We start from the raw sequence: 6064 nt of genomic DNA on the forward strand, positions 1-6064 counted from the left end.
TGTTCTTTAGTTCCTTAAGAAGTCTCTGCCATTGTGGGTGGGGCTCCCTTACTGATGAACTCAATTTATATTTTTGGGTTCCAGTTGTGGTTTTAGTTGAAAGGTTTCGGTTCTGTTTCTGGTTCTAGTTTGTTGGAGCACCAACTATCTTACCAACAGTGTCGAGAACATACATTATATTTCTTTGTTTTTCCTTCAATTATACTAGATGGAATTATAAAGTTAGGTAACCATTGGCTGGCTGAAGCACATGCCTGGTGGTCTTTAAAAAGCAAACTAGCTAACACTTCAGTCAATCAGTTGAGAGAGGAAGAGCTCTGTGATTATAGAAACAGCAGTGGGAGTCAGGAGATGATCTGGGGAAGAGAACAAAGCCAAGAAGTCCAACTGAGGGACCTAATTGTTTTGAACAACATTTCATTCTCGGGATAGATTTTATTGTATGCTAACACCCAAGGGCATCAGCATGAGGACACCATGATAAAAGAAAGGATATTAGGTACTGCATTGCCAGAGTTGCAAATTGCCTTGTATTCCTTATATGAGAAACTCTCTACATGTTCACTCTCTGTGTATCCACCCTTCTGACTGCTACTGTAAGAATTTGTGAGAGAGTGAGCCCTAAATTTATAGGAGGATGTTTTATTATAACTCATCATGCTATATACCATTTCATCGAATGCCTTTATTTTTCATCTGGCCAACTAGAATAAATTTAAATACATTAGCTGGGGTTATCAGTTTTATACACATACACATATTTTCTTTTGGAATATTGACCTACAAGATACCTTGAATCCATGGTAGTCATTTCTCTGTGGAGAACCAAATACCAATTTGAATTGAAAGCCATTCCAGAAGTCATTACAGGCACTGGACAGAGTAAGAATCATATCTATGTCTGTGTCTGTGTCTGTGTCTATATCTATCTATATATCTATATTTTAAATTAAAGTTTATGTGCCAATCTATTTTTCAAAATCATTTGATACATTGTGATTGCATTTGTCATCCAATTCCTTATTAGGTAGAATTGTCAGGAGTGTACAATAAGGGAAGATTGTTGATCACTTCAGGCTTTTCATTTTTTCCATCTTCTTGTTTTGGTAATTCCTTTATATAATTCTTATTTCAACTAATTTATTCTTAGTGATGATATTTCCTATAATTCCTCTAAAATATTCCACAATATATTGTTTGACTTTGAGCTTAAGGTAATATTAAAAAGATCAGGAAGGAAACATTATCTATAACTTGCAAGATTCTCTCTCTCCTATATATATATATATATATATATATATATATATATATATATGTGTGTGTGTGTGTGTGTGTGTGTGTGTGTGTGTGTGTATGTATGTATATGCACACACATATATGTCTATATATACATATATATATATATATACATATATACATATATACTGGCACATGATATCTTTAGTTCATTTCTTACACACTTAAGTTAACCTCATGGACATTTTTTGGAATCTATTTAAGGTGATTTTTAAATGATTTCTTTCCTTCTGTTATTTACAGTGAAACTGGTATTTAAGTTGGACAAAAAAAATGTGATATAAAATTAGGTAGATATATAGGGAAGAGAACAATGTGAGAAGATTTTACAAAATGCTTAAATGCACAACTTATTTTGAAGAGAGAATTTTCAAGTTTCTGATAGACTTTATTGCATTAAAGGATTGCTAAGGCCATTACTTTTCCTTGATCACAGTGGCCAAGTGGGTTACCAATGTCAAGTGACCCTCAAAAGGGTGCTAAATTATTTTTCACTTTAAAGTTTCATTTAATTCCTACCTTCTCATTTTAATGTCATATTTTTATAAGTTTTAGTCAAGCATGCAGATCCAACTTAACTTTATGGAGAGTATGCAAAATGGACGTTAACAGGAACTTGGGGTGTAATCTCATTTCTTACATTTGGCCAGAAGGAAAGAAATTATTTAAATAATCACACCTTTAATAAATTTTTAAAAATGACCATGAGGTTAATTCTCTCAAAAATAATATGAGACACTATTTTTAAAAGACTACAATTTATCTCTCGATTATTCTATGCCATTGTTTCTCTGAAATGAAACTTTCTTTGTGCTATTTTCGAAAGCAATAAATCCATTTAAAATACCATCTTGGGGGAAAGAGAAAGATTACCAAAGTGGACAGTATAGCAAAAAAAGAGGAACTGTTTCATGTGACTATATTTTTCACATTGGTGTTCCCCTATGTAACTCAGTTACAACATTAAACACCATTTCTGAGAGAGCATAGGAGCCATCTAAGTGAGTACTGTTCCAGTAGTGTACGATAAAGCAAGTTGTAGTAGTGTTGCATGGCTCTCTTACTATTGACTCATTGATTCATCAGTCTGATGAAATTGGAGCTCTTAGCCTCATTAAGGACATTTCTATTATACCCTTGAATTTCTCCTTCTCAGTCATTCCCTCTATTCATATAATCTTGATCTGTCTGTTTCTTTTGACACTATCCCCAATATCTACAAATATGCCTAAATCAATTGCAATCCTTAAAAGATCTTCACATAACCCTCCCATCCCTTCAAGACATAGCTGCTCCCTTCTAAAGCATCACTTCTAGAAAAAGCTCTATATATTCATTGCCTCTACTTTGATTCACTCTTCAAACCTTTGCAATCTGCCTTCCAATCTGAGGCAGTATGGTAAAGCGGAAAAAAAAAGGTTTGACTTGACAGGGAGAAACTCACCTCAAATTTTACCTCTGACATTGATAACCTGTATGAGCTCAGCAAATTACTTTCCTTGCTTGAGTTTTCTGAAAAAAATCAACTTGGTTCCTTATATCTTATCTGGGCAGAAAATAAAGCAGCTCCTCATAGCCCAATCTCACTACTGATCAGCACTAGAGTTTTGTCTAGAACTGTTTCTAAATTGAACTTATTCTCCACTCATTAGTTATCTTGGTGGAACTCTGCCTCTTAACCCCACCTTGTATGCTTCCCCATGTTAATGCCGAATTTAGTGAGAATACCTGATTCCCTTACTCCACCATAGATCAAAACTTCCAAGCTCAAAAGATTCACCAGCTTCAGTCTCCCAGATAGCAGGTATTATGGGATCATTCAGCCATTCAGTGCCATGTTTCTTATCTATAAAATAAAAAGGTTGAATTGGATGGCTTTGAGGTACCTTTCACCTCAACTTAAATCTACTCTAATACTGATTCATGACTTAACTGAAGTGTTTCTGTCCAAAGACATTGACTACCTGTCAAAAATGTCCTTTTCTCAATCCTAATCCTTTTTTCTTCTTTTTTTTTTTGTTTGTGAAACTTCTCTCCAGCATTTGGCACTGTTAATCAACTTCCCCAATTCTCTTCTCAATGTATTCCTGCAGCGCTCTTCTTTCTTGATCTTCTGCCTACCTGCTGAACTATTTTTTCCATTGCTATTAGTCATCTAAATCCTACCTCCTAACTTGAGTATGCCCAAGGTTTTTTTCCTAGGCTTCCTTCTCTTCTCTCTTTATACTCCTTTTTCCGCATGGACCACTTATCAGCTCATGTTCATTTGTCCTCTCTCTGTCTCTCTTGTCATACATTACTGACTGCCTATTGGATATTTCCAACTGGATGTCCCATAGGTAGTTCAAACACTACATATAATTCATTTATTTTTTCTACCCAAACCTGCCCACACCTCTTCCTAAATTTTCTATTTCTGTCAAGGGTACCACTGTTCCTCTAGTTATCTAGATTCATAAGTAATGCTGTATTCTCTATCATTCATTTCCCTCCATGTTCAATCACTTGCCAAGGCTTGTCAATTCAACTGCTAGAACATTTCTTGCATCTTCCCCCTTACCTTGAATCACATGGCCATCACTCTAATTTAGATCATGATCATCTCTTTGTTAGGCTATACCCTGATAATTATTTTCCATGCCTTGGATCTCTCCCTCTCCAATCTATATTTCATTGTTACAAAAGAGATAATTCTAAAAAGCTTATCCTCAAAAGCAACAAAAATAAAAACCTCCAATATCCCTATTACTTCAAGAATAAAATACAATATTCCCTGTTTTATCCCATTTAAAACTCTTCATAATATTTCTCCAACCTACCTTTCCAGTCTTGTTCCATGTTACATTCTTTGCCTTGAGATATCACAATGGTACATTGGATAAAACATTATGCCTGGAGTTTAAAACCCAGCCTCAAACACTTACTAGCTATATAACCCTGAGCAAGTCACTTAACTGCTATCTGCCTCAGTTTCCTCAACTGTAAAATAGAGCTAATATTAGCATATACAATCAGAGTTGTAGTGAGGATAAAATAAGATAATATTGTAAAGCACTTAGTACAGGGCCAGGCACATACTAAGAATTTAATAAATGCTCATTTACTTCCTTTCTTCCATCTTTCTCCATGTGCTCCCATTCTACTCATACTGTTTGGCTCTCTGTTCCTTGTACTTGACCTGCCATCTCCCACTTTTGCACATGAACTCTATATCTGGAATGCTCCCTGAACACTGCTGTCATACAAAGCCCCTAGCTTCCTTTAGAGTACTTTTCAAGTGCTCCCTCCTTCAAGTAAACAGCATCTTCTCTTACTCAAAATGATTTTGTATTTCCTTGAATATATTTTGTATTTAAATATTTGTATTCATTTTTATCACGTTTGTAGAATGTAAGCACCAAAATGGCATAGTGCTTACTTATTTTTGTATCGCAAACACTTAGCATAGAGCCTTGTTATATAATATAATCACTTAGTAAATATTTATCAAATTAAATTGTAGTCAAGAAATCAATAGCCTGTTTGAATGATTTTAATTAGTAGTTCATAATATTCATAAACCCCTATGTGAGAGGCAACTCTCCTTGGTCCTAGGATGTTGAGGCCTCCAATAGTTTTTAAAAAATAATCATTTCTACTTCTCAAATATCAGCAAATCTTAAGGTCCTTCTTATATTAGTTCCATGATTCCTCATTTTATTAATTCCCTTACCTTTCCAGTCATCAACACAACTTGAGTCCTTGGCACATAGACATTTTCTGGGACTGTTCTTTTCCTGTATCCCCAGATATAAAACCTCCTAGCAACAAAGCAGGTCAGTCTGCTCAGTGTGAGAGGTGTGTGTGCTGTCTGTGATCTGCTTTCCACCTAGACTTTGATCCCGTCATATTTCTAAGGTTGGGATTGTGGGGTGGAAAGGTATAGGGGTTTGGACAGTGAGTATGCAAAAGATTGTCAATCAGAGACTCCTCTGTCTATGCTCATGTCTGAGGTAATTTATACAAACCCCTGTGGTAAGACTTTAGGGCTAGTGGAAACTAAGAAATGATTGATTTCCCCCTGAATTACTTGGCATATCCTTGCAATAAATTTATTGTATTGCACACTATTAGTTGTCTGGGTATTTTTCTTTCTGAGAATGCTTTTATGGGGAGCCTGAGGGCAGGATAGTTTGGGTTGAAGAAATACAGGTTTAAAGCTTCTAGGTCTGGCACTTGGGCATTTGTATTCAGTTGAGAAAAAAAATTATATTAATTCTTCTTTGGTGACCTGTGTGTGGATGAATTTGGAAAATTTAACATTAATTATATTTCCAATGTAGAAATGATTTAGATAGATTTGTATATTTGCATTCAATTGTAATTGTGTATGAAAAATATATCCAGGGCTGTCTTTAAATTAGACCCTTAAATTCTATTTGGAGGATGAAGAAGGAAAATGGATAGCAGAAATATACTTTAGTCATCTCAGATTTACAATTTTACAGAATTTATGCAGAAGAGGATTTAAGACACTGGGCTTTACTTGAGGGTACCAAACCCTTAAGCAAGTTGTCCTGGAAACAGAAAAGTAAAGGAAGTCAACAAACATTTATTAAGGACCTATTATATACCAGGCACTTTCTTAAGCACCATGGATTAGAGACAGAGGCAGAGAGACAATCAGAGACAGAAAAACCAGAGACAAATCAGAGTGAGAGAGAGAGAGAGAGAGAGAGAGAGAGAGAGAGAGAGAGAGAGACAGAGAGAGAGAGAGAGAGAGAAAGAG

This window comes from Trichosurus vulpecula, chromosome 1 (assembly GCF_011100635.1).
Source record: "Trichosurus vulpecula isolate mTriVul1 chromosome 1, mTriVul1.pri, whole genome shotgun sequence".
NCBI classification, from domain to species: domain Eukaryota; kingdom Metazoa; phylum Chordata; class Mammalia; order Diprotodontia; family Phalangeridae; genus Trichosurus; species Trichosurus vulpecula.